Consider the following 27,132-nt stretch of genomic DNA (forward strand, 5'->3'; position numbering starts at 1 on the left):
TCTCAAACTTCTGAGCTCAGGTGATCCACCTGCCTCAGCCTCCTGGAGTGCTAGGATTACAGACATGAGCCACCTCACATGGCCAGTTTCAGTTAATTTTGAGAAAACTCAGACTCTTAAGAATAACAGAACAGGACAGAGTTTGCAGGGTTGCTGCTTGAGAAGCTTCCTCTGAGAAAAGGGAAAGAATTAAAAAAAAAAAAAAGCACCAGTACTTGTATCTTGAGTTAGCATTCAATATAAACCTAAATAAAATTGACCAAATATAGCCTTGCAAAATGTAAGGTAAGTTGTTTGGATTTTCAAGTATCCAAGTAATTCACTTAGAGTTTAGCAGACTCTCTCTGAAGAGACCCTTGGGGAAAATAAAAAACTGAAGACAAGAAATAAAGCCTTGCTGTGGATTAAGAACCTGGGTAAGGAGTGGATGATATTCCTCGGAGTACAGAAAAATTAATAGCATACCATCCCAGGGGTTTATGTTAGGAGTAATGTCGCTTAAGATCCTGATGGCTTATTCGGAAATTGGTGGCAGGAAGGAGGAGTGTTTGTTACTTTCTCTAAGTTGCTTTCATTTTAAAAACCACAGAGGATTACCCTTCCCCCCAACCTTTACAAATACATACATATAATTAGGTAATGTGCTTTATAAATATGTAAATAAAAATGTAATGAGGTAATCTAGTATTAGCTGTAATTTCGTACACTCAGCTGTCAGCTAGCACAAGGGAACAAAACGTTTTAATCCTCATGCTCCCTGATATGGGCTGACTCCCATCGTCTCCAGAGAGGGGAGCTTGGTCTACGTGGTAGGGGGCTCATTAAGTTACCTGTTTGGAGGGGAAAAATTAACTTTTAAATGCTTGACTACATTAAGGACAATTTTTTTAAAGTGGACAAAGTTATGTCAAACAATATCCTGATAATCTTTAACCTGATTTTTATAAAAGGCTGATGCTGAATTTTAAAAGAGTTGACATAGAGGATTAAATATATTTTCATTATATTCCAGGCTATCCACATATGACATATGAAAGCCTGGAATGGTATACTGTTGAGGAGAAAAGACCAATAATACAACTAAAGAATTGGTAAAGACAAATGTAATCAAAGTGTACTCTGCCTCTTAATGCCAAGGGGTAACCTTTGTAGTTGGGCACCACGAAGAAAGACTGGGTCAGTCTCCGCAGCAGATGGTTTAATACCTGGTGCGTATATTAATCCATGGAGGCAGCCCTGGAAAGGCAGGCAGGTTGTTAATGATCGTGGATAAGGAGCAGTTGTGAGCTGCTTCTGCTCTTGCAGTTAGGTATTCAGATGTCATGCTTTGGGGTTCAAGCTGATGAGTTTCTGGGCTGGGAAAACATTTCCCCCTTTGTACTGCACTGCACAGAAGATGCGGCATGCTCCAGGGAAGGGGTGATTTAGACCACTCAGGTGAATGGGGAGAATGGGGAGAGAGAAGGTAGACATACATCCCTGGTCCCTAATGTAGGTTGATGACTTCTTACTTTTGGTTAAAGTGGGCACCATTGAGAGTTCTTCGAGTATGAGGAGTTTGTGCATCGGATGTGAAGGCAGCCGACACCAAATGCTGTAAATTGAATGGAACTTCAAACCTGGCATTAAATCAATACTGATTAAAAAAAAAAAAATCCCCAATCTTGTGGCTTGCTGTAGGCCTACAAAGAAAACCTTGTATGCCTGACATCATTTTCAACTTTTTTTTATCCTGAATTGTTTAATAAGTAGAAAAGAATATTGGTTCCCCAAATTCTAGCCCATTCAAACTTATCTTAAAGAGTGAATGATTCTGGCCAGGGGCAGTGGCTCATGCCTGTAATCCCAGCAACTCAGGAGGCTAAGACAGGAGGATTCACTTGAGGCCAGGAGTTTGAAACCAGCCTGGGCAACATAGCAAGACCCCATCTCTACGGAAAATAAAAAAATTACCCAGGTGTGGTGGCACACATCTGTAATGGGGTCATTTTGCATTAAATGTGATGAGTGAAGAAAATTAAAGTCCACCAAAGTAGACAGAGGTAGAGCTTAAATTAATATTTCAATTTTCCCATAAGCACAACTCCCCTCCTCCTTCAAGCCCTTTTGCTCACTTTCTTTACATTTCGAAGGCAGCCATTTGGTATTTAGTAAGTGTGAGTTAAATGTAATTTTTTATGAGTATGTAATTCAGCTCTGGACAAAGAGATGTTTGACATGTCCAGGGCCTACATATTTGGCTAATTGTTTGGTCAGGGCTACTAAAGGTGATGGAGGCTTCTTTCTCCCTATGTATACAGGGAGATGGGTGACGTATTGAATACAATCTGTATCAAGATCAGCGTGATTACTACAGCCAACCTCATCACCTGGACTCTCCAGGGACATCCAGGGGCCTGGCCGGTGGTAGCTGTGTTCCCAGCTGTGTGTGGCAAGAGATGGAGAGATGGGGCTCACTCACCCTGGCATGTCTATGGGGACCCTCCTCGCCACCCTTGGAAGGCCTGTGGGGACAGGAAGGAAATTGGTGGCTTCCATTTTGGTCTTGGGTCCTGAGGCTGGAACAATTTTTCTATCACTCAGCCCCCTTCCAGGGCCACTTGCCAGCAGGGCCAGGGACAGTTTGACCCACATTTTTGGCTTGGGCCAGGATATGGGACTAGTTTGGGGAGTGAAAGGTTAGTGAGAAGCACAAGAGTGCATATCTGGGTACATTTGTCTGTGCCACGAATGCAACTCAGGGAGGTCTTCGGAGCCGGGGCCATGTCTCAGGGCTGGGTGCCTTGGAAATCAGAAATCTGAGGTATGTTTCTGCTCAGAGGAATGTTTGTGTGTGAATTTTCCTCTGCTTGTGTGGAAATTGACCTCAGGCCTTGCATTTATTCACTTCCTCATGTATTCAACAAGTAATCCCGAGCACCTGCAGCCTTGCTGCCAGGCATTGTTCTGTGGTTGGGGATACAAAGATAAATAGAGAGGTCTTTGCCTCTCTGGAGCTCACAGTTGAATAGATGAGACCCACAAGTAAACAAATGGCACAGTGTGAGGCGGACAGGAACAGATGTGGGTAAGAAGAACCCTGACCGGACGGGACCTAGGGTGGCTTACCCCGGCCAGGGCCCGGGCTCTACGCATGAGTGAGCACACGCTAATATAGGGACCAAAATGTAAATTCAGGAAATGGGATGGATAGAAAAAAGCTAAGGATGGTGAGGCTTAAAAAGGATGTGAGTCAGGAATGAGAGCGCCACATGTCACACATTAAAGAACAAATGTATAATCCTTATTGTAATTCTCCACTGCATTTTAACATTTTAAAACATCACAGACTTTATCAGCATACTTAGAACAATATTATGTGACTTAAATCGTTGGATTTTTGGATTGATTTATTTATTTGTGTATTTATTTTGAGTCAGTGTCTCACTGTGTGCCCTGGGTAGAGTGCTGTGGTGTCATTGTAGCTCACAGGAACCTCAAACTCTTGGCGTCAGGAAATCCCCTTCTCTCAGCCTCCTGAGTAGCTGGGACTACAGGCGCCCACCACAAGGCCTGGATAGGTTTTTGTTTTTGTTTTTTTCTTTTCTATTTTTTAAATAGAGATGAGGGTCTCACTTTTGCTCAAACTGATCTCCAACTCCTGAGTTCAGGTGATCCACCTGCCTCGGCCTCCCAGAGTGCTAGGATTACAGGCCTGAGCCACTGCACTTGGCCTTAAAAAGTTGATTTTTGACATCATTTTGTCTTCAGGTTGTTTTATGAAGGAGTCTTTTTCAGAAGATGCAGGAGGCAGAGAAGTGCAGAATATCAGACTGGGCTCCTGGAGAGCTTAGTAGCCGTCTGTATACTTTCTGAATGGTTTAAACTTACAGTGATATTAAAAAGTACCCCCACCATTCTCCTGGAGGATGAATAAATGTGACTGATGGGGGGTCATCCAGTTAGTGGAGGGCAGATACCACAACAGGTGCCATCAGTACTACTGAGGTCTCTGAAGTCACTGATGAGAGGTGAGCTATAATTGCAGTTGCCTGAAAAGCGATAGAAACTAGGCTCCTTTTGATTACAATATCAGAATTCAGTAAATGTACATATAAACCTTCTAAATTGGCTTAGTATGCTGTTTTCTAAACTTTTATGTAACATAAACTGGTAGTTAAGAAATATATTTTGCTTTGTAATTTATTACATACACACACACACAGACATAAACACACACACTCATACCCCAGTTCATAGAATCGAAATCACTTTGATACTGGTGTATTTTTTATTTTACCGAAAAGTGTCAACAGAAGATTTTCACACAATTATGGCATAGCGGCAACCTGGCTAACACCAATTGTAAAACGCATCATTATTTCAGAAGTCTTAAAATGTGAAAAATGTCTAGGTTTTAGACTACACAAATCGGGCATATTTATTTAAATCTGAAATAAAAGTTTCATGAAACAATATAGTATTTCTTTTTCTTTTTTTAAATTTCAAATTGATGTGAGGGTACAAATATTTAGGTTACATTGTTTTCAATTCTAAGGTAAAGATCAGGTTGTAGCTGAGCCCTTCACGGGGGTGAGGTGGGGGGGTGCTGAACACCCTCACCTTGTGCACATCAGGCGAGATTCCACCCATCCCACCCATCGTCCTCTCCCTTCCCTCCCTTCTCTCTCTCCCTCCTCCCCCTTGCTGGACTGTATTTGTGTTTTTTCCTTCATGTGGGCATGTATATATAGGTTTCATATTAGTATTGAGTATGTTGGATACCTTTTTTTCCCATTCTTGAGGTATTTTACTAAGAAGAATGTGTTTCAACTCCCTCCAGGTAAACACAAAAGATGTAAAGTCTCCATCTTATGGCCGAATAATGGTACTTATTTTCTATGTGATCCATTCTCATACCTTTTGTTTTGGTCTATTATTTTTCATTAAAAATCATTGCTATTTGGGACTTACTAATGAGTTGAGAAACCGGCTTGAAACTAGCAGACAAATTGTACAAAATATCAGTATTATGGTAGGTTAAGGGTCCTTCAAGTTTTCACCATTAGATTCTCCTTGACCTTAACTCTCCAATTTTACCAATGTACACTGAGGTATTATCAGTTATTCTAAACTTTCATTCTGGGCTCTCTTAACAGAGTCATATTTATTCCTTAAAATGGCCAGTGGCTGCTCCATTTATCATTTGTTTTAAGTGTGCCTCACTTAAGTGGAGAACTGGAGGCCATGGGTATATTGACTGGACAGTAAAATGGAATGCCCTGATTTTAAAGTGTGCTACATCAGGCTGTTGTTGTTTCTTGGTGACTTGGTTGGGGAGTGGAGGAAGATCAGACTGGCTGCAGGGGCAGCCTCCCTCTGTAGCTCTAAGCCTAGGCCAAAGAAAGTGAGGAGTTGAACAGAGGGCTACGCTATCGCTGTGTTTGGCTTGGTCTTCTGAGATGAGAGGAGGCCCAGACCTGCTTCACAGAGCCGTGTTGCTCATCATGGCACAAAGCTCATCCTTCACAAGGACTGGCCAACATTGGGGGAGTTGTTTGGGAGGACAACTTGGCTACCTAGGAGAAAGGGTGGCTGAATTTATTTTAAAGTAGGCTGATGAAATGACAGCTAAGCCTTCCCCCATTTAAAATAGTTTGATATTCACAGCTAGGTTAGAAGTGGGAGTGGAGAATGGGGTGGAGTGGGGAATAAACCTGCATAGAAAACTGTTCTGAGGCCGGGGTTCCCAGCCTTTTGTTTGAATTGTGGCCTTCTTTGATCATCTGAAGAAAGCTTCAGATTGGATTCCCACTCCAGGGAATAGACATGCATACCGAATTTTACAGATAATTTCATGGGGTTCCTGGACTATCTGAAATCCAGAAATAGGCCTCTTGAATCCAGGTTTAGAATCCTAACTGGAAGTTATTGGATGCAGGAGAATTCAGCTCCTCTCTGTTCTTCTACAAACCAGGTTTCTTCTCTTAAACCAGATGTAGAAGGAAGGTTTTCAGACTTGTGCAGCCGGAGTGGAGGTTGGGACAGGTGGAGGTGAGCTGTAAACCCACAAACGTGCAAGCAGCATGGCCAAACTGGGGGTTGACTGGCAGTGCCTGGTGTCCCCAGGCAGATTGTTTGAGGAGCCTTCCAAGAATAAATTTGACAGTGTGAAGGGAAGGGACATTTCAGCTTTAGAGCTAGAGATGTGGGCGTTGAGAATCAAATGACACAGTTTTTCAGCAGTTTGTCCAATACTTAGTGTAGACACTCAGAGTATGGCTTTAGCGTTACAGAACTGTTGATATTAGGGAGAGAGCCTTCCATTTGCATTACAGAGACTTAATGGATATGGGGAAGCTCCCAGTCTTAGTAAGATGTTAGATTAAATAAGGCTTGCTGCCTGGATGCCCTGTCAGATGCAGTATAATACTTAACAGAACTTCTTGCTACCTCTGAAAGGAATTTAAACTGTCAGCCCATTAAATGTTCATCTCTAATGTGAAATTTTTTAGATGAAGCCAATTTAACTTTATTTACCAAGACATCTGTGCTTGCCTGGGAAGGCTGGTGGGGAAGTAGGACTGTAGTCCATTGGAGCTGCCTCTTTGCAGAAGCCTAGAACACACAGGGCCCAGAATGGCTTCTGTGGGTCACTGTGGCATTTGTCAAGGCAAAGCAACACCAGCCTCCCACTGACTTCCACTCCCGTTCTGGAAAAAAGGCATCATTCATGCTTCCATTCCAATAGACGTGGGGATGATCTCAGGAAGCAATTTCTCCTGAGTTTTTGGAATGGTCCAAGCATTGACTGTTCTTTCTACAGGGGTCCAGGATGGGGTGGGGAGAAACTATTATCTGCAGGCCTGACTGGGACTGCAGACGGAAGGGTTTGTTCAAGTACAGCAGCATCTTTGTGCTGCAGTTAGTGGTTTTACATTTAAAAAAAATTCCCTTCTGAGGGAAATCTGTGATTACATTTTTTCTTTGCACAGGTGCTAGAATGCATTGCACAAATACAAACATATCCCACTTCATGGGAAAATTTGGAAGTCATTTTTCTTCCATCTGTCTGCAGTAGACTTGCTCTAAAACTGGCCATCCACCCACCCATTCTCCCACGCACCTTCTCGGTGACAAGGAGATGGCATTGTAAGAGAATGAAAAAAAAAAGATAAACCCTGCAAGGCATTTAAAAGGATGGCTTATTAGTATCGTTTGGACAGCTATGAATAACACATGATAGCTTCTGGGGCAGTGTATTATTCACGAAGAGTAGCCTTAATTTTCCTTCTCTCCTGTTTCCTATTCCAGTGTCCCTTTATTACAGATACTCTTCTCCATCGAATTCGCAAATCCTTGCGGAACCTGAATATTTTTTGATCACAGATCCTTTTCATTTGTCCACAGTGAGTTCTCGCCCACGTAGGTAGGTGGGCAGTGTTCCTTCAGAAAAGGGAGGCAGTGCCTGTTTCCAGAGGACCGTGCAGCTGGAAGCGCTCAGCACTCCAACAATCAGAGGCCCAGCAGGGCACCTTCCAAGCGCAGCTGCACCGCTCTCCAAGGCTCTGCGCCCTACACGCAGATTCCAAGCTACATTTAACACAATTGCCCATCAGCACTTAGGAAGCAGTTACCACAGAAACCCAGCAGAGACCAATTAGTCACATGATTAAATTAATTAAAATAACCCAGGGCATCTGCCATCTTGCCTCTTTCTGCCACGGATAGTGCATGACCCAGGCGGAACCCCAGTTGGTTAGCAATGCTTGTGTGTTTCTTAGTCCTGGGATTGTCTTCTTACCACAAAAAGGGGATTCTCCCGATTCACTTTTCTTTCCTTAATAACTCCCTCAGTTTGTTTTGAAAGGTATTCCTCCCCTATAAATCAGGCGGCATCCAATTTATAAAACATCATATTGAATAAACAATGGGATTTATTATGTTGGGGGTAAGAGAATTTAGAAACATTTTCCAATTGCACAGTTGAAGACTTTCAGAGATTTTTTTTTAACGAGGACTTCAACAATGCGTGCCAGAGGGTGCTCTGTAACGTGCATTTACACTTGACCTGAGAATTCTGTGGCATTGTGGAAACCAGAGCATGGCTCTCCTTGTTAACTAATAGGGATGTTGTAACAGGGCACGGGCAGCCTGTGTTAGAAGATGGTCCTGACTCAAGGATGGTGTCTAATGATCCCATTTGGTGGCTTGTCATGTGTAAAAAGCAGAAATGCACGCTCTGAAGCTAACCCAGTAAATCAGTGCTTTGTCCTTGATATGCTGAATGACCTAATAATGGCCTCTCCAAAATCTCCATGTAGTCAAACATTATCTATTGTACTAGCACCATCCTTCTCTGCACGCACACAAATTAGCTTACCTGAAATCTTATTATGCTCACAGCAGCATGATTTCCATCACTTCAGACACTTTCTGGAAACCCCTCTGATCCATCACACCTGAGAACAAATGATTGAACACAATTTGGAGGTATCAAACAAGGTAATGGTGTGGTTTTCCAATGCTCTTTCTTTGTGAATTGGCTGGACAAGATGACATGAATTAATTATATAGTTCGACTGCCTTCATTTGTGCCTAACAAAGCTAGTAGCACAACCTTGTCTTGACTCTGAGACAGGAGAACCATGGTTAAACACGAATAAGCGGTAGCATGAATAGTCAGCTAGGGTGGGTCTTTCAGTAGCTGTAGGCGTTGGGCTAGCGTGAACCTTGCTTCTTCCTGGGTGAAACAGAGACTAGTCAGACCCTTGGAACACATGCGTCCATCTGGCAATTCTGAACATCAGGCGACCGATACAAGAGGGCTGTGTGGTAATTTAAAAAGCTGTGGCCTAACATGTTACATAAAGAGCCTCAAAGAAAATTAATTGATAGCAAGTCATTAATAGCAGTAATGACAAAAGAATATACATTTGTATCACCTTTTATAATTTGTAAGGCATTCACCTACTTTCAGACACCAACTTAATCTCTTCTCTCTGGTCTTTACCAATTCTTGTATTTAATGTATGTATATTTTTGTGTACGCTTGGTACACTCATTTTGTTGTTGGTTCAAGTGACTATTTTGTGAATAAAATAAACATAAGAATGCAAAACAGAACTAAAAGTAAGAATGTATTTCGCATTTTAGAGATTTTTTTCCTTTGAAATAAAAAAATGAAAACATAAAACTTTATTTACATAAGTAATTAATGAACACCTTTAGAAAGGTGGTTTGATAAACAAAAGTATATTTTCAGCTGACGCAGTGGCTCACGCCTATAATCCTAGCACTCTGGGAGGTGCAGGTGGGAAGATTACTTGGGCTCATGAGTTGGAGACCAGCCTGAGCAAGAACGAGACCCTGTCTCTACTAAAAATTGAAAAATTAGCTGGGCATTGTGACAGGCACCTGTACTCCTAGCTACTTGGGAGACCGAGGTAGGAGAATTGTTCAAACCCCCAAAGTTTGAGGTTTCTGTAAGCTAGACTAACCACCATAGCACTCTAGCCCAGGTGACTGAGCAAGACCCTGTCTCAAAAACAAACAAACAAACAAAAAAAAACAAAAAGAGAGAGAGAGAAAGAAAGAACAGGATAAAAAGTATTTTAAATAAATAAATAAATATATATACACACACATATATATACCTAAAGCCAAAGATAAGTGCTTATGCGAACTGTAGGCTTGCTTTGTTTCTGCTAATTTTTCTTAGCCTATTAAAATGTATGGAAGATAATACTGTTAATGGCTACTCTTTTGAGAATGACAAAATGAATCACAAATCAAAGTTGCATCTGATATCTTTTGTCTGTGTATCAGACTTGGTCGAAATAGTCAAGCATTTGGAAAGTTGGCATGGAATGTTTCACTGGGTGGACACTTAGTGTCAAGCAGTGGATCTGAGACAGATTGCACTTTATTCATGTTCTGTGTAGATGATACTTGATTATGCACGAATTGAGCTTTCATACCAACACAAGGGATTTCCTGTCACCATCAGCAACCTAAATGTGGCCTTCTGAGAGGAACTTTGAGGGGCTGAGACTGGTTGTGGAGGCGGTTACTGCTTGTGTGTGTTCTGTTGTCATTTTTTTTGTAGAGACAGAGTCTCACTGTACTGCCCTCGGTAGAGTGCCGTGGCGTCACATGGCTCACAGCAACCTCCAGCTCTTGGGCTTACGTGATTCTCTTGCCTCAGCCTCCCGAGCAGCTGGGACTACAGGCACTCGCCACAACGCCCAGCTATTTTTTTGTTGTTGCAGTTTGGCCGGGGCTGGGTTTGAACCCACCACCCTCGTTCAGTAATCCTTTGTCTCGTATTATTCAAGCTTTTCTGTTCTACTAAGGAGGATTGGCAAAACACAACTCTGCATAAATTTTTTTTTTTTGAGACAGAGTCTCACTCTTTCACCCTGGCTAGAGTGCCCTGGCATTGGAGTTCACAGCAGCCTCAAACTCTTGGGCTCAAGAGATCCTCCTGCCTTAGCCTCCTGAGTAACATTAGGCATCCACCACAATGCCTGGCTGGTTTTTCTACCTTTTTTTTTTTTTTTTTTTTTATAGAGATGGTCTTACTCTTGCTGGTGCTGTTCGTGTACTCCTGACCTCAAGCAATCCACCTGGGCCTCTCAGAGTGCTAGGATTACAGGCATGAGCCACAGTGGCCAGCCTTCTGCATAATTTGTGAATAATTTCCTCCTTCCTGCTGCCACTCCCCCATGTTATGTTGACATTTGTTGTATATAGACTAGAATGTAAAATGTAAACATTTTAGACTCAGGATGCTGATTCACAAGATTAATCCTGACGTACTTCTGTGCCTGACACATTGTGAAAAAAATTACAAAGTTAAATTTCTATGAAATTTGTGATTATAAGATATCGTTGCTGCCTCTATTGATTTTTAGCCTTTTCATTTGATCTTCCTGGCAAATCTTGGTTCTGAGTACTTACTGACACACTTAACTTGTCAAAGAAATCAACGTGAGATGAGAGAAAATAAAATTCTTTGGAAATGAGTTTGTGTGTCTACTATTTTCATAAAGATTGAGGTTTTTAATAGCAAAGAGGCAGAGCAATTTGTGGAATTATTTAGTAGTTACCATAGATTCTCTCTAAAATGAGGTGGGGTATAAGTGAATTAATAAATAAACGTAATTAATAAGTAAAACTACAGAATAGCATGGATAGTATGTTGGTTCTAGCATGCTGATTGATAGCACATGAGGGAGATCAGAAAAAATTTGAAAGTTACTCTAGTGATATTAAAAATTGAGCAGTTCTTATTTTATTCAACAAATAGCTATTTAGATTAGTGGTCCCCATCTTCTTTAAAAGCTTAAACTGCTTTTCTTTTTTCACAGCATATAATACTACTGGCTATCATATATTTTTCATAGATAAGCATTTTGTCTATTTCTGTTTCTCATTATAATTAAAATGAGAGGCTTCCCTTCATTTTGTCTTGTTCACTGCTATATCCTAAGTATTGAGTACTTTGTCTTGTAAAAAGTTCTTGATAAATATTCATTGCATGAATGAACCAAGTCTGAACTAAACAAAAACTAAATTAACTAGGGCTTGCTTTTTCAAATAAGTATTGAAAGGCGTGTTAATTCGTTTACCAAATAAGGTTAATTAAATGTTTTTAAAAACCACTAGTTTGTAAGCTAATAGATACCTTTATCTGTACCATCCAATGCTGGCTGCATTTTTTTGAACCTTGGAATCTGTACAGAGTATGTGGGGGCTGCAAAAGTAGAAGCTACACTAGTTAATTGGAATATTTTTTTCTCCTTACAACATACTAATCTTTAACACAAAGAATCTAAATGGATCACAGATGAAAAAACTAAGATTAAGGGTGGCGCCTGTGGCTCAAAGGAGTAGGGTGCTGGCCCCATATGCCGGAGGTGGTGGGTTCAAACCCAGCCCCAGCCAGAAACTGCAAAAACAAACAAACAAAAAAAATAAATAACTAAGATGAAATTTATTTTAACTAAGAAAACAGTAGAAACAGGCATGAAACAAGAAAAAGAGGAAATATTGTAGAAAGACTGAGAACTACAATGTATGCGTATCCTGTCTGGGGGTGAATGGGTACACAACTAGGGGAGCCTTAAAACAGTCATAAACCCCATGGAATACTATTCAGCTATTAAAAAAATGGAGACTTTACATCCTTCGTATTAACCTGGATGGAAGTGGAAGACATTATTCTTAGTAAAGCATCACAAGAATGGAGAAGCATGAATCCTATGTACTCAATTTTGATATGAGGACAATTAATGACAATTAAGGTTATGGGGGGGAGGAAAAGCAGAAAGAGGGATGGAGGGAGGGGGGTGGGGCCTTGGTGTGTGTCACACTTTATGGGGGCAAGACATGATTGCAAGAGGGACTTTACCTAACAATTGCAATCAGTGTAACCTGGCTTATTGTACCCTTAATGAATCCCCAACAATAAAAAAAAAAAGTCATAAACCAATGCAGGGGGCGTCAGGGACACGTGAAAATAAACCACTATTATAGACTGTTTAATCTCTTGATCACCCATCCATCTCACATAGATTTTTGCAGATTAACCAATAGGTTTTCCTAAATTTGCATACTAGTAGGAATTATTATCTTATTCTCATAGTGTTATCATCATATGAGACCTCTTATTTTCTATTGTGTGAGAGAATATGGATTTTTATGAAGTTTGGGGAACATACACATCTGATCTTCTTCCTTAACACATATGTAGTTTGTACGTTGTAGCAGACACAAATTCTTGTAATCTAAAGTAGAAATCTCAGTTTTCTCAGTCATTCAGTGGTTTGGAGTATATGAGAAGTGGCCAGAAAGTATCATACCAGACAGCCCTCATACACGCCAATTTCTTTTCCCTTTTAAAAGGAACTGTGTTCAATACATTGCCTAGACCTGATTTATGACCTTGTAGGGGGCAGCAGCAGAGAAGGGGGTGGTCTGATGCCTGGTTTGTATCAGGTGGAGCCCAGAAAAAGGCAGAATCAATTTGTTTTTAAAAAACAGATTTCAGAGTGTTACCCAACCTTTCCCATCCCAAGTGATGTTCAGGTAGGTTTCGTGCAGCAATCTCCTCTGTAGATCTTTGTGGTAAAGACAGGAACAGCCCAGGAAGGATTTGAGACTTTTCTTAGGCATAGAGGACTATAGGACCGTGCAAAGCCAGGGTGAAAAGTGACTCTGGAACTCCGTCTTCTCCCTCACTAGGGTCTCCCCTCTGCCCACCTTGGGAGGGATTCTTTCCTCTCCCTCCTGGCACCAGGAGCCCTCATTAATATCCTCTTCTCGCACCCGTGGATTCTCACAGTTCCTCCTCTTCTGTAAAGCTCCCACTGTATCAGACACAGGGCTAGACGTGTTATGTTGTTTGATCCCCACAACACCCTGATGAAAAAGATATTAGTGTCCCCATTTTACATGGAAGGCAACTGAGACTCAGAGAAGTGAAATAGCGCACCAAAGTCAGATAGCCCGTGACCGAGCAGGCCAGGAACAGACTCAGTTTCCTTCCCCACCAGACTCTGATGTTTTGACTGTTCTTTTATCAGGTTGAAGTGGGTACACCTGGCTATGTCCATGGCCCCTGTCTGTTCTCTCCTCCTCTTGCTTCGCATTACACAACCTAAATCCCTGGAAAAACCCAACCATTGTTTCAGGCTTTTTTTCCAGAGAGACTCAGAAGTGTGTGCTTCTAGCAGGGAGCAGCAGTGAGACCACTGTCAATAATATACACTTGGTTTCAGCTTGGCACCTGGAGCTCAGTGGTTAGGGCACCGGCCACATGCACTGAGGGCTGGCCCAGGCCTGCTAAACAACAATGACAACTACCACAAAAAAATAGCTGGGCACTGTGGTGGGCGCCTGTAGTCCCAGCTACTTGGGAGGCTGAGGCAAGAGAATTGCTTAAGCCCAAGAGTTTGAGGTTGCTGTGAGCTGAGACACCACGACACGCTACGGAGCGCGACATAGTGTGACTCTGTCTCAAAAAAAAAAAAATATATATCCTTGGTTTTAGTTTCATAAACACTTCTGATGGCCTCTCTTCTGGGCATCTCGTGGTATCTGACCCACAGAGTGAGATGCCACTGAAATCCACGTGGAATCTGAACCTGTCCACGTCAGGACCTTGCCAAACCTGTCAGCATAATGGTTCTGGGTGACCTCAGCGTCTTGGGAGTGTCTGCGGTGGTAGCTGGAAGTTAAGGTGGATGCTTTCTTCTTGAATTGAAGCATTTCAGCTCAATTTGTGCTGGAAAGACATTATAGAAAGCAAAGTAAGGAGCATGTATTTCATGGGCTTTCTCTGAATTTAAAAAAAAACTAAAGTAAATATTTCATCATTCTCCAGAGAGAAGTTAGACTTAGGACAGGGGAGGTTTTCAGCCAGATGTGTGGAATATTTCTCCAACCATAGCCTTTTTTTTTTTAGACATTCTTGCTCTGTCATCTGGGCTAGAGTGCTAGCTCACAGCACCCCCAAACTCCTGGGATTTGAGTGAGCCTCTTGCCTCAGCCTCCCAAGTAGTTGTGATTATAGGTCCTCGCCACAATGCCTGGCTAATTTTTCTATTTTTAGTAGAGACAGAGTCTCGCTCTTGCTCAGGCTGGTCTCAGACTTCTAAGCCCAAGTGATCCTCCCATCTCAGCTTTCCAGAGGGCTAGTATTACACACGTGAGCCACCATGCCCAGCCCATAGCCCTTTACCAGGAATTGCTTTCCATAGCCTTCCATATCCTTGGATATTCTGTGCTTGTACACATGGTCCCAAAAGCCCCTGCCATGACTGAGGGGGATTTCTCCCTGAAGTTGAAGGACAAGTCATTTGGGGCTGGGCTGGGCTGGGCATTTCTCTAGAAGGAGATACCTCTGTGCATGTGCAGAGCTGGCGGGTGGGAATTCTGAATACAATAAAGGAGCTTGGCTGGTCAGATTCCTTGTCAGGTGAGGAAGCCCTTTGTTTCTGTTTAGTTTTCTGAAACAAGACAAATTATGATATTTTCTGTTAATTTCTTTCCTTAATGAGTTTCATTAAAATCAAAGCTTCCGGAAGACTGAGCCTTGACAAATGTCTAAAGGCTGTTTCATTTACTGGGGGCTGCTTAGATGGAATAATTATTAGAGCTTGATAGTTTCAAAAGAAGTGAGAACAACAGAGAGAAATAGATCCCTTGAATGGTGTGTCATTCGTTTCTGTTTTTCCCACATCTGGGATTCTGTGGTGTTCAAAAGAGATCACTGAAGTCGTGTATTCTTTGAACTGACATATTACTAAATCATCACAGGCTGGCTTCTTAGTGGCCTCCTGGTTCTTAAATACTGAATTTCACTTAATGATGGTGTATTTTTTGTAAAACCCTTTAAGAGGTTTAAAAAAGAAATTTAAAAATACGTATATAGTCTTTAGACCCTGGCAAATCATTTGGTACAGGATGCCACAGGTCTTGAGGAGATTATGGGCAGCAACCTATTTCCTATATCATTGACCAAGTAGTAAGTGTAATGAGCACATCCACCTGTCTTCCCTAAATAATCTCTATATGCCAATTTTGCATAATGAAAGAGGTATTAAATTCATGACTAGAATTCCATATTTTATGATAGGGACAGAAGTGTCCTTGTTTGGAGGCAAATCTTTATTTCCCTCTCATGTTTTACCACATAGAAGTGACAAAGTATCATTGGGATTTATTCAGATGCTGAGGTCTCTGAGATAGTTTACCTGAGGGCCAACCCTGGAAAATGTCATGGAGGAAAATAAACTAATATCAAAATTGTATACGTATGTACGTGAAATGGTATGATGATGTAACATTTATAGCGAGGTTAAAATGATAAGGAAGGATAGATGAAATAAGTGAGGTAAAAATTTGGCTGATCATTGAAACCAAGTGATGAGAATTTGGTGACTCACCATTATCTCCATTTTTTTGCATATGTTTGAAAAATTCATAGAAAGAGTTCTTAAAAAGTGATAAAATGGGACTAGAAGCATGATAGGCAAGAGGTGATAGACAAATGAGAATAACGGAGTGTGGGAGTTTGAGGATTCAGAATAATTTCATGAGAAGACCTTTATGTTATTTGAGAACAAAATTCTGATCATTGGGAGATTTACATCATTTGATAAATTTTTTTTTTTTAATTGTTGGGGATTCATTGAGGGTACAATAAGCCAGGTTACACTGATTGCAATTGTTAGGTAAAGTCCCTCTTGCAATCATGTCTTGCCCCCATAAAGTGTGACACACACCAAGGCCCCATGTCCCTCCCTCCGTATCACTAGGAAATTTATATCATTGAGAAAAAGTTAATGAGATGCACTCTGTAATCACTTTAAAGCAGTCTGATTTTCTCAGCGGATAAATTTATCAATTTAGGATAAATTCATCTGGGGACAAACTTTGCATTTTAGGGAAGGATTTCTAGGAGCAGATCTAAAATTTCACAAAAGAGGCACCAATCGTAAAAACCAGTTTAGTGGCTCATATGCAGGAAAGTAAGACGTAAATAGTGAGGAACAAACCACAGAGAAGAATAAGCTTTTTTAAATTTCTTATATTATTTTTATCAAAAAGCCCCACCTAGACAACACAGCATTGCTAAATGATTTGCCAGTATGCCCAGAAAAACAGAGGACACCCATGCCACATGGTATTTGGCTTGCAGGGAATGAGGGAGCCTCATAGCCACACTGCCCATGAACGTGAAGGTCCAGGAAGGCACAGGGAGGCCCCTACAACTTGAGGCGAGTGGACTAGCACCAGCTGCTGTGCCAGCCCTTGGTAACAGCCCTTAGGGCTGCAACATTTCCAAAGACTGGTACCTTGTTTCCATTTTTTTTTTTTCTAAGTCAAGGTCTTGCTCTGATACCAAGGTTAATATTAGAGTGTAATGCTATCTTTGTAGCTCACAGCAACCTCAAACTCTGGGGCCCAAGTGATCCTTTAGCCTCAGCCTTCTGAGTAGCTGGGACTACTGGTGTGCACCACCACGCCTGGCTAGTTTTTCTATTTTTTTGTAGAGACAGGGTCTTGCTCTTGCTCAGGCTGGATTATTTGACTTTTTTGTACAGTTCTACTTAGTGATGGAGTTGGATGGGTAGTTAGTTGGACCAAAGAGTTTCTAAGTTTCCTTTGAATTCTGAGATCCTATGATTATATAACACAAAGAGAAATGGAAACATTTGGATGCAAAATAGGTATGTCTGTGTGAATGTGACTCTGCACACCCAAATGTGTGCGCATTTCCCTATAAAGGAAGACGTATCCATATTGCGAGCTGTAGGCTGGCTGCCCACCAAGTAGCAGACTGAGTGTAATCTGGCCCTTCTATTTCTTAAAGCTTTTAATACCGAGGCCTGGTCTCTCTCAAGAACTCCTCATTAAAGTATAAAACACTCTCCTGTAGTTTCAACACTAGGAAGGCACTCTCCTTCCATAAAGTCTATCACTATCTTATGGAAATCTCTCCCCCAGGAGGTCACTGAGCCCAGAGCTACAGCTGTGTTTTAATAAGGGCTGGATAATTTTATGACCAATAACATTTGTCGTTACACATGCTACAAGAAGGTTAATCAAATCTCAGCCTGCAGGGCATAATCTGGGTTCCCACAGGAATTTTCCTCCAGAATTCTGTGTTTGGCTTGGGAGGCTTACCTCCCTCCACATGCATTAGTTGTTGACCGTAGGTTGCTCCAGGATTCTGGATTTGTGCAGCTCCTATTTCTTTTACTGCCACCAGAATATTTGAGTATTAAAACTGTGTAGGGGCACAAACCTGAGTGGCATGGCTTTAGGAGACTGACTTTCAGAGATCTATGCTTTCAGGCCAATATTTTATTTTTCAACTTGAAACTTTTGCGAGGCTGGAATATTCAATCTATCTGTTTCATTTGCCTCAGGGAGCCAAAGTTTAAGGCAACTAGCAGACCTGCGATACCAAATATTTTTCCAGCATTTCTCTGTTGCTTAGGAAACCCATAAACTGGTTCAAACATCTCACTTGGGGAAATATTGAAGTGACATTTAACTCAGAAATAAACTGCCTTTGGTTTGCTAAAGAAAACAGCATCACTGCCTGAAAGGGCAGCAGATCAAAATAAAGAGGGCAAGAGGGAAAGAAGAGATGGCTATTGAAAGCTGAAGTTGGGATGACTGCAGCACAAATTGTGAGACTGTCAATGTGGTTTTTTATTTTTATTTTTTTTTGGTTTGGATTCTATGCCCAGATCAATCTGTGGTATTTCAAGGAGTAAAGTCTCCTTGTCATTTGAAGGGTCAAGAGACCCCAAGAAATCATCCTCTCAGGACACACACTGATGTTTAATGACACAAAAGTGGGGACACAGAGTCTCTGTTAGGTCCCCTCAACTTCTTCTTTGTCTCGATCTGCTGTGGAGTCTGTCTGCAGGAGGCTGCCCTTGCAGGTTCAGTCTGACTGAAGCCGGGTTACCTCTGAGTTGCCTCTGTGATAGGGAGTGCTCATTTCCTCGCACTGTCTCATGCTGGGTTCTCTGAATCCAGGAGAGGGCAGGTACAAAAGGTCTGAGCCAGACGGGATGATTGGTGGAAGGACTGTGTGTGAGTGTGTGCACGTGTGTTTATGAGAGTGACAGAGACCTAAAACTGACCCACTTCCTGCATGGTCAGCTGGGTAGGAGCTCCTCGGACGTCCTCTAGGTTCCAGGGCTTCAGGCTGAGGCTGGAACCAGGTAGATGTGAGATGGATGGGTGGGTGTAGACGAAGAAGAAGGAACAGAGTTCTAGAGAGTGACTCTCAACTCCTTAGCACTTTGTTGGACTTGGGCCACTACTGTGCAGGTATCCAGAGAAGAGTGGAAAGAGTAAAAATTAACTGGAAAAAAACATGCCCAAACCAAGATTCCATTACATTATAGAGTATGCACCTAATCCCTAAGGATTAGCCAAAGAGACTGAAAAATCAAAATGAACGTAAAAGTCATCTGAGCATTTGGATTAATTGGCCAGTCTTTGCACCTTCCACTTCTGTGATCAGGAACATTCTGGGGAGTACAAAAGGCAATAAATAGAATGGGAAGGCATCCTGGCCTCCGCCACCCCCACCCCCACTGTGCAGGGACAGCCGTGAAGCCACGTTCTCCAGTTCCTTCGAGCATAATGTTGGACTTTCCCCCAGTGGATTCCAGCTCAGTTTGTGTCAGCTTATGTGTACAAACAGATTTTAAAAATTTGTCCCTTGCTAAGGGAGCTGACATCTGCCACTCTTAGAGATTAGAAATGACAGACACCCCGAAGGGTGAAAGGTTGTGAACGAATTGGCCGATTTTCCATCAAAAATAGAATCCACTCAGACTCCACTCTTCACTGAACAGACAACATTGTCCAATCCACACACTGAGTGGAGATTTCAGGTGATGAGGGAAAACGGGTAACCTCATTCTGCTCTTTAACACTGCCATCTTCTCCTGCAAAGCAAAACAAACACCCTTCTCACCCATGTGTTCCCCCTTTCTAAAATTTAATGCAGTGCCCCGGCCACCTGGCTGAGCAGGTGATGGAGGTTCGGGATGACACACTTGATGGTTTTGAAATCCCCGTGTTTGTTCATCCTTATAGGCTGTCTAGTAGCCCCTTCTCCATGCCATGGGGGTCGGGGAGAAAACACGCATCAAGACTTTTTTCTTTTGCCCTGGGTAGAATGCTGGGGAGTTGTAGCTCATAGCAATCTTCAAAATCTTGGGCTCAAGAGTTCCTCCTGCCTCAGCCTCCCCAGTAGGTGAGACTACAGGCTCCTGCCACAATGCCAAGCTAGTTTTTCTATTTTTAGTAGAAATGAGGTCTGGCTCTTGCTCAGATTAGTCTCAAACTCCTGAGTTCAAGCAATCCACCTGCCTCAGGCTCCCAGAGTGCTGGGATTACAGGTGTAAGCCACCGTGCCCAGCTTGCATCAAGACTTTTGAAAGGGAAGAGAGTGGAGTTAAGTTGAAGACAGAAGACGTAACTGTATATTTTAGCCAGGCTCTTCAGGAAAGGGGGCTGGAATTGGAACCAGAAAGCAGTGAGAACTGAGGCAGCTTTGGCTTGGCTTCTCTTCACTCTGCCTCGCTCACAGTATCTCTGATTTTCTTTGGCTCTCTGCTTCATCTTTTTCTTGCTGTGGGCCAGACCATCTTTCTTTGCTTCCTCCTATTTCCTGGTCTGCATCATGGTGGTACTTACAGATCCATCACAGCCTCTGCAGTGCCTCTCAACATTGGGACCCTTTGGTCCAGCTCACATTGTGATCTGCTGCAGTCTTGATATAGTCTAGTTCACATACCTGAGGGAGGGAATCTGGTTGAATCAGTTAATCTTTTTGCAACAGGCCATGTCAGGGTTGCTGGGCTTCTTATCTGCTCATAGGTCCAACCATGGTCCAAGTTCGCTCAGACTAGGTCATGTGGTAGAACCCATGGCTATCTGCCCCTTACAAAGGGAATGGCACTCAGACACCTGCTTGCCTCTCAAGTCCACTGCTCAACATTTATTGAGCTCTTGTATCAAGCACTGTGCTAGATATCCAGGGTGATCAAAAGCTCTGAGTCTTTCTTGTTTTAAGAGGACTCACTTTCTCATGCTTTTCCTATTTATATGGAAAAAAATGACCACAACTTGAAAGAAAATAAGAAATGGCAGAGAACACATTAGGAAGACTATACAAGTATAGGGCTTACTAAGCCACAACCAGATTTGTGGTTTTGATAAAAAAATCCAGAATTCATTTCCCTCCTTTTAAGTTTTGCTCCTTGAGTGAGAAACTGAAAGATGGACATATCCTTAAAGGTGACTAAAAATCCCATTGAAATCCTTTCTACAGGACTCAGCTAAAATCCCATCTCCTTCTGGCCACTCCAGCTAAGAGGATAGATTGCTCTTTCTCATTGGCTTGGCCAGTAGGGCACATATTAAACAGGCACCTGCCACTTATTTCTTTTATTTTCCTTCAATGTGTATATATCTAATCTTAATCAGATAGAGAATCCTTGAGAGAAGCAATCAGATCTTATGTGTGTGTTTCCCGTAATTCCCATTGTTGACATTCTGTTTGATAAAATGAGTTGAATTCAGAATACCAGAAGAAGTTCTTCTGGGAAGAGCCTTGGTTAATGATTAAATATACTCTGTATTAAAATGCAATCCAGTTCCAGAATTTGGTTGGCAAAATATGCAGGAATTTTGGATGATACAAAATAAAATAATAGTATTTGAAATGCTCAGTAACTTTGAGGAAGTCATTCTTTGACTAAGGAAGGACCCAAGGTAGGAAGTGGCTGCTCACGCAGAGGTGAGCTGTGATCCTGAAGATGTGTCTGCCCCCGGAGTCTCCAGCATGCAAGGGAGCTTCCAGAGGGAGAACTAAAAATGGGACTCTGAAAGGAGCCAGCGGTTCTCCCCCAGTCCACCTTCTCTGGCTCCAGAGTAGGTGAGTGGAAGGAGGGGCTGTATTTACAGATACTGGCTGGTTCCCTTGTGACCTTGTTAAAAGGTCCATTTTAAGAACCTGAGACTTGATCCAACTATGTAATATTTCTTTCCCTTAGTTTTTATATATACTGCTTAGAAAGCTCCATTAAGAATTTCAGACGTACCAGTAATAATTATAACACACCATTGTTAATAGAATCAAGTGGCAAGAGTCACTTCTAATCTTTGACTTTATTATATTTTGGGCATATTTTAACTGATTTTTTTAAAAAGCAGCCACAAAAATGAAACAAAGAAAAATAAACCTGAACAATGCTCAGTGCGGTAAAGTTGCCTGTGGAATCCTTATAAAACACAATCTTTTAAATGTGTATTTTGTTGTTTCCAGCAATTTGACAAACTAAAACCATATTGAAAATGAACAACTGACTCAAATGAGCCAAAGCTTGCCTCAGGCAGCTCTGAGCTTCCCACCACTTTGGGGTTAACGCTCATCACTCCTAACATTTATGAGAGTATATGATTCTAAATAACATGGACACGAAATCATGAATGTACACCTCAAATAGATTAGGTGCAGCACACACCTCAGCATTATTAAGCCTAGTGCTTTTTTGCAACCTCTAATGATGTTGCATCAGACAAAAGGTATTGGAGGGGAGAGATGGGTCCTTCAGTAAGAAGGAGCTGCTAGCAGATGGTTGGGACACTAGTGGATATTACTCTGGCTGTCCTCTGCCCTTTTTCTTTTGTGCTTTAACCAGTCCTTATCTTGTGAAGAATCCTGTATCATAATTCTTATTCTGTGCTCTTGTGCCTGGTTTCTGCATTTGTGAAGCCAGGAGACCTTACCCAGCAAGCTGAAAAAGAGTAATGGAAACCTTCATGTTTTGACTATGATAAAATTGTCTTCATTTATTAATGAAATCATTAAACGTCTATACTTTTTCCCCTAACATATATGAGGCTAATAGAAAAGAAAGGGAGGCCTGCGATTTGAAGTCAGAAAGGATTTGTATATCACTCTCCTTACCTAGGGAACAGTTTTGTTGAGTTATTTTAAAAATCATTATTTAGGGGTCAGGTAAAGGAAGAAAGGTCAGAACAATCCACCACTTTGCCCCTTTTGTATCCCAAATATACAGGGAGATCTGAGTCCTGAGCAGGTATCAGATTTTGCTTTAGAAACACTTAGGAAGTGAAAATGATGCTGGTGACTCTCAAAAAAGGGCAGGATCCCACTGCTGATCAGGAGGCTGAAGACTTCAGGAGGAGAGGACAAAAATAACAACTTCATCACTATCCTGGGCCGAAGCCAATCTGAGAAATTTCACTGAAGTTGTTTTTTCATGTAAATGTCAAACATTCTAAAAGATAATGCAGCGGTGGGTGCAGACAGAGGTTCCCAGAGGAGAAGGTGTTTGGGAAGGGAAAGCCCATTCATTGATTCACTGGGCTTTCTATCACAGGATGATGGGGATGAAATAAAGGCTAGCTGCGAGTCCCCCCGCTTCCAGAGCTGCCTTTGTTGCAGTGAGTATGCAGCACACGCCTTAACTTTTCCGTTACTTTGGCTTTTTTGGCTAGTGTTGCATCTTATAAGTCACAGTCTAGCTTCTCCTGTCCGTATTTTTACTGCACAGAAGGCTTCCCAATTTGCAAGCGTTTGCAGCACGGCTGGGCCCGGAGATAAAACAGAATGTGTATGTAGTACAGTATGCATTCAACTGATGCACAAGACTCTTTCCACCATATGTGCAAAGTAGTGTGCTTTTCACTCGAGGTGCCACTGCCAAAATTTCCAGGAGCACATGCATAAGTGGAGGAGAGACACCCCATACATAATGCAGCACCAAGCCCTGCCCCACCTTGGGAGGGGACCCTTGCGCACAGCTGCCTGAGTTCTTGTGCCCCTTTTCAGCCTGTCTCTCACACCATTTTCCACTTACCTTTACACAGTGTGAATCTCATCCTGCTCCCTCAGCCTGGGCCTGTGATGCCAACTATAGTTAAGGCAAGTGTGGAGTCCCAATTTCCCTTCCTGTAGGAGAGACGAGGGGCTGATTATCACTTGCGCAAATGAAGACAGCAAGACTGTGGTTAAAAAACTCTTCGGTTACAGAGGAATGACACAAGGAAGAATCAGTTGATGTTTTTTTCTTCTCTGTAAACATATTGTCCTTCAGCTCCTGCCAAGTGTAGCTTACCAAGCATTTTTATAGGAAAGTAATATGGGTCCACTCTTTGTAGGTAAATGTTCCAGTGGAACATTTTTCTTTATGAGAAGAAAAAGAGTGAATAAAAGAATTGTACTTTCCACTCACCTCTTTGAATCTATCTTTAATCTCCTCAAATCTTTTAGCCTAAAGAAGCCAATTTAAGAAATTTTTGCTTTGATACTTGTTGTATAAAATTGGAATCGCCACCTGCTTTATGTAGGGTTTGTTCGAGACATGATATTTTGGACCAGAACATGTCAGTGGACACACAACTCAAAATCCTTTGTTGAGTTGTACTGTTGATGTTACCTGGTGGTTATAACTACTCCGTCTTTGAGTCAGGTGTAGATAACAAGTACTAGCCCTTCTTTGTAGATGGGAAACAAAACCTCAGTGCAGCAATGTCCTGCCACTTGTCCTTTAGCTCTTTCAGCCACCAGACTGGGAGGTACGGCCCCCGTACTGTGGGGGCAAGAGGGCGTGTCTGACAAAGAGCAGAGGTTGGTTTATGTTTAATGAAGATCCCCATTAAGTGCGATAACCATGCTATTATAATCAATTGTTTTTTTGAGAGAGAGAGTCTCACTCTGTTGGCCTAGGCTAGAGTGCTGAGGGGTCAGCCTACCTCACAGCAACCTCCAACTCCTGGGTTCAAGTGATCCTCCTGTCTCAGCCTCCCAAGTAGCTGGGACTATAGGCACCCACCACAATACCTAGATAACTTTCCTATTTTTAGTAGAGACAGGGTCTCACTCTTGCTTAGGCTGGTCTTGAACTCCTAAGCTCAAGTGATTCTCCCATTTTGGCCTCCCAGAGCACTAGGATTATACTCTGGCCATAATTGATCCACTGTAAATAAGTCAACATCTTAACTTTCTTCCTTGACTTTACTTGAGTTGCTTTCAGGCTTTCTCCCCCAACAAATAACCTTTGACCCAATAGAAAGTGGGATTTCGTGCCTATGTTTTTCATGAATGCTAAAGGATTTGCTGCTCTTGACTGTATCCACAACCTAGAGGCTATTTACATGACACCATACCTTTCCTGAAGAGTGGATCTGAAGAATTCCTTCCTGTCAAGGACACACTTGGAATGGTGGGGCTCTTGGATTGCAGCATTACCCTTTGCCCCTGGGGTCTGGTGGAAGATGATGTAGACAGTGATGGAAAGATGCAGGGGAAAGATGGCACATGGAAATCTGGGTGGGTGGAGAGACAGCTGTGCCAAGCGGTGCTCTGTGAGAGGTGAGGGTGATGTATTCTTGAAAGGTCAAGGACAGGAAATGATAGAACTGATGCTGCCCAAGAAACCTGTCCATGGTGGCTCTGTTGGCATCTCCATTGCTAAAGGAGAGGGACCAAAGGAGAAATATCCTGCATTTTATAAAATTCATGGTAGAACCGGAGAGGCTTCTTGCAGCCTTGGAGAGTATCCTTGGCTAAGGAGAAGCCCAGTCAGAGCCTCCTTTTAGAGCCTGTGCTTTGGATGACACATCATCACTTTGCAGTGGTGGAGCTCAATTCTCATTCATTGGGTAATTGGTTATTTCAACACAAACTGTGACTAAGGAACATGATTACACACCTGTCAGCCATATGACGGCAAAGAGAACTGTCTGTGAGCGGAGGAACAGGCCTTGTTTCTGCCTGGGTCTCCGTGGAGTCTTTTCCATCAAAGATGTCATTTTTCATTTTTACCTTGAAATGAGACAGACATTATAGCTACTGCCTTGTCTGTATCATTTATAGGAATTGCTGCCACAGATGCTAATCTAAACTAATACAATTTCATTTTGATTATATCCTTGTAGGCATCAGATCCTAGAGCACAGGAAGGCAGGATGTGGTATAAAGAAACAAAAGAGCATAACATTGTATGGTACCTGTGGAGCAGCTTCCTGCGACAAGGGAAGGGGTGGGGAGAAATAGAAATGAAGATGTTTTGCACCAGGAGGACATTTTACTGTAAGATGAAATACATCAGTAAAATAGAAGAAAGCTTTTCAGGTTGCACAGCTGACTAAGGGAGAAGGGCTCTTACTTATGCAGAAGAAATTACCAGGTGATGAAGAATTATGTCTAAGGATTATAAATAAGAGATGATGCGTCAGAAAGATAGGGATGAACACATTTAAAAAAAACCAAACCTCAAAGACAGCAATTTTGAACTGACTTCTAAAATGAACAGGGACCTCATAAATTCTATAGTAGTTAGTGAAAAGAAAAGCCCTAGCCTTTTGAGTAAGAAAATAATACCCACTAATTTGGACACTTTTTGAAAATGGTGAGCCAAATATCAGATTGTTCTGGAATTCTCCCGTGTTTATTTTCTCTGCTCCCCTCTGTCTTTGGTGAGGATATTCAGCTTGGAAAGAGCATGTGGATTGCGATGTATGTGCGCCCAAGCTCTGCTGAACACTTAAATCAACAAATGATAAAGGTGTCCTCTGTTCTTGAATTAGAAACAAAGTTTGTACAGGGCAAAGTTAGTAGCTGGAAAATAAGGAATAAAAAGTGTTAATGTGAATGATGATCACGGGGTCTAGCACTAAAATCTTGGATGAGTTCTTTGGCAGAGGTGGGGTAGAGGCTGTGAAGTCGGCGATTCTCATGGACCCCGTGCTGCTCACCTGGGAGCCTCTCAGTAGGTGGGAAGATGCTGCTCAGGAAACCTACAAAGGGGGGACAGATAAAAAGAAAGCAGCACGATGCCTTAGTTGCAGGGAGCAAAACGTGTGGTCAGATGGTGGAAGAGAGATGTAAGTGGGCGGTAAGTATCATAGTTGTGTAGATGTTGGCTGATGAGTGGGTGCCTGTCTGAGTTTTTAAATTCCTCACACCTTCACCAGTGTCTTGTGATTGGCATTTGCTTTTGACCACTGAGCATATTGTCATAACTTCCTGCAAGTTAATTTTAATTAAGACTTTAATGATAAGAAAGGATACTGAGTCCATATTGCCTTCCTGCCAACTGAGTTTTAGTCTCAAGCAAAGAAGGCAGATTTGTGAAATTTATATAACTGTCATATATTGAGTACTTATTCTGTGCCAGGCATTGTGTGGGGCACTGTGCCAGATATTGATGGATTGGCTCTTTCAATCCTTGCGACCAGTTTCTGAATGGGATGTTTCTCTCCACCCCCATTTCTCTGGTGTTCAGGTCCTCCCCCCCACCATCAGTGGTGACATCAGGAATCAAACTCAGGTTGGTAGGGCACCAAGCGCCCTTCTCACCCCTTTCTGTACTAAGGTCCTCAACGCAGTGGCACTTGGGATGCTAAGCCTTTAAGAATTTGTTCTCACTTTTTCTTCCATTTTACTTCTTTATAATTCTTATCTGCTTACAAGAATATTTCCTACTTCTTGCCTTTTGTAGTTGATTTTTATTTACCTTTAAAAATTATAATTATTTAAAACTCTAAACTTTAAATAAGATATTAATATATGAT

The 27,132-nt window shown here is 42.0% G+C and overlaps 1 protein-coding gene across 2 annotated transcripts in view; it reads left to right on the top strand.

Moving 5' to 3' along the window:
- The window catches only part of SOBP (sine oculis binding protein homolog), a 149,249-nt gene that overhangs the window by 57,292 nt on the left and 64,825 nt on the right, over positions 1–27,132 (top strand). The window lies entirely within an intron of this gene.

The sequence above is a fragment of the Nycticebus coucang genome, chromosome 5 (assembly GCF_027406575.1).
Source record: "Nycticebus coucang isolate mNycCou1 chromosome 5, mNycCou1.pri, whole genome shotgun sequence".
Taxonomy (NCBI): Eukaryota; Metazoa; Chordata; class Mammalia; order Primates; family Lorisidae; genus Nycticebus; species Nycticebus coucang.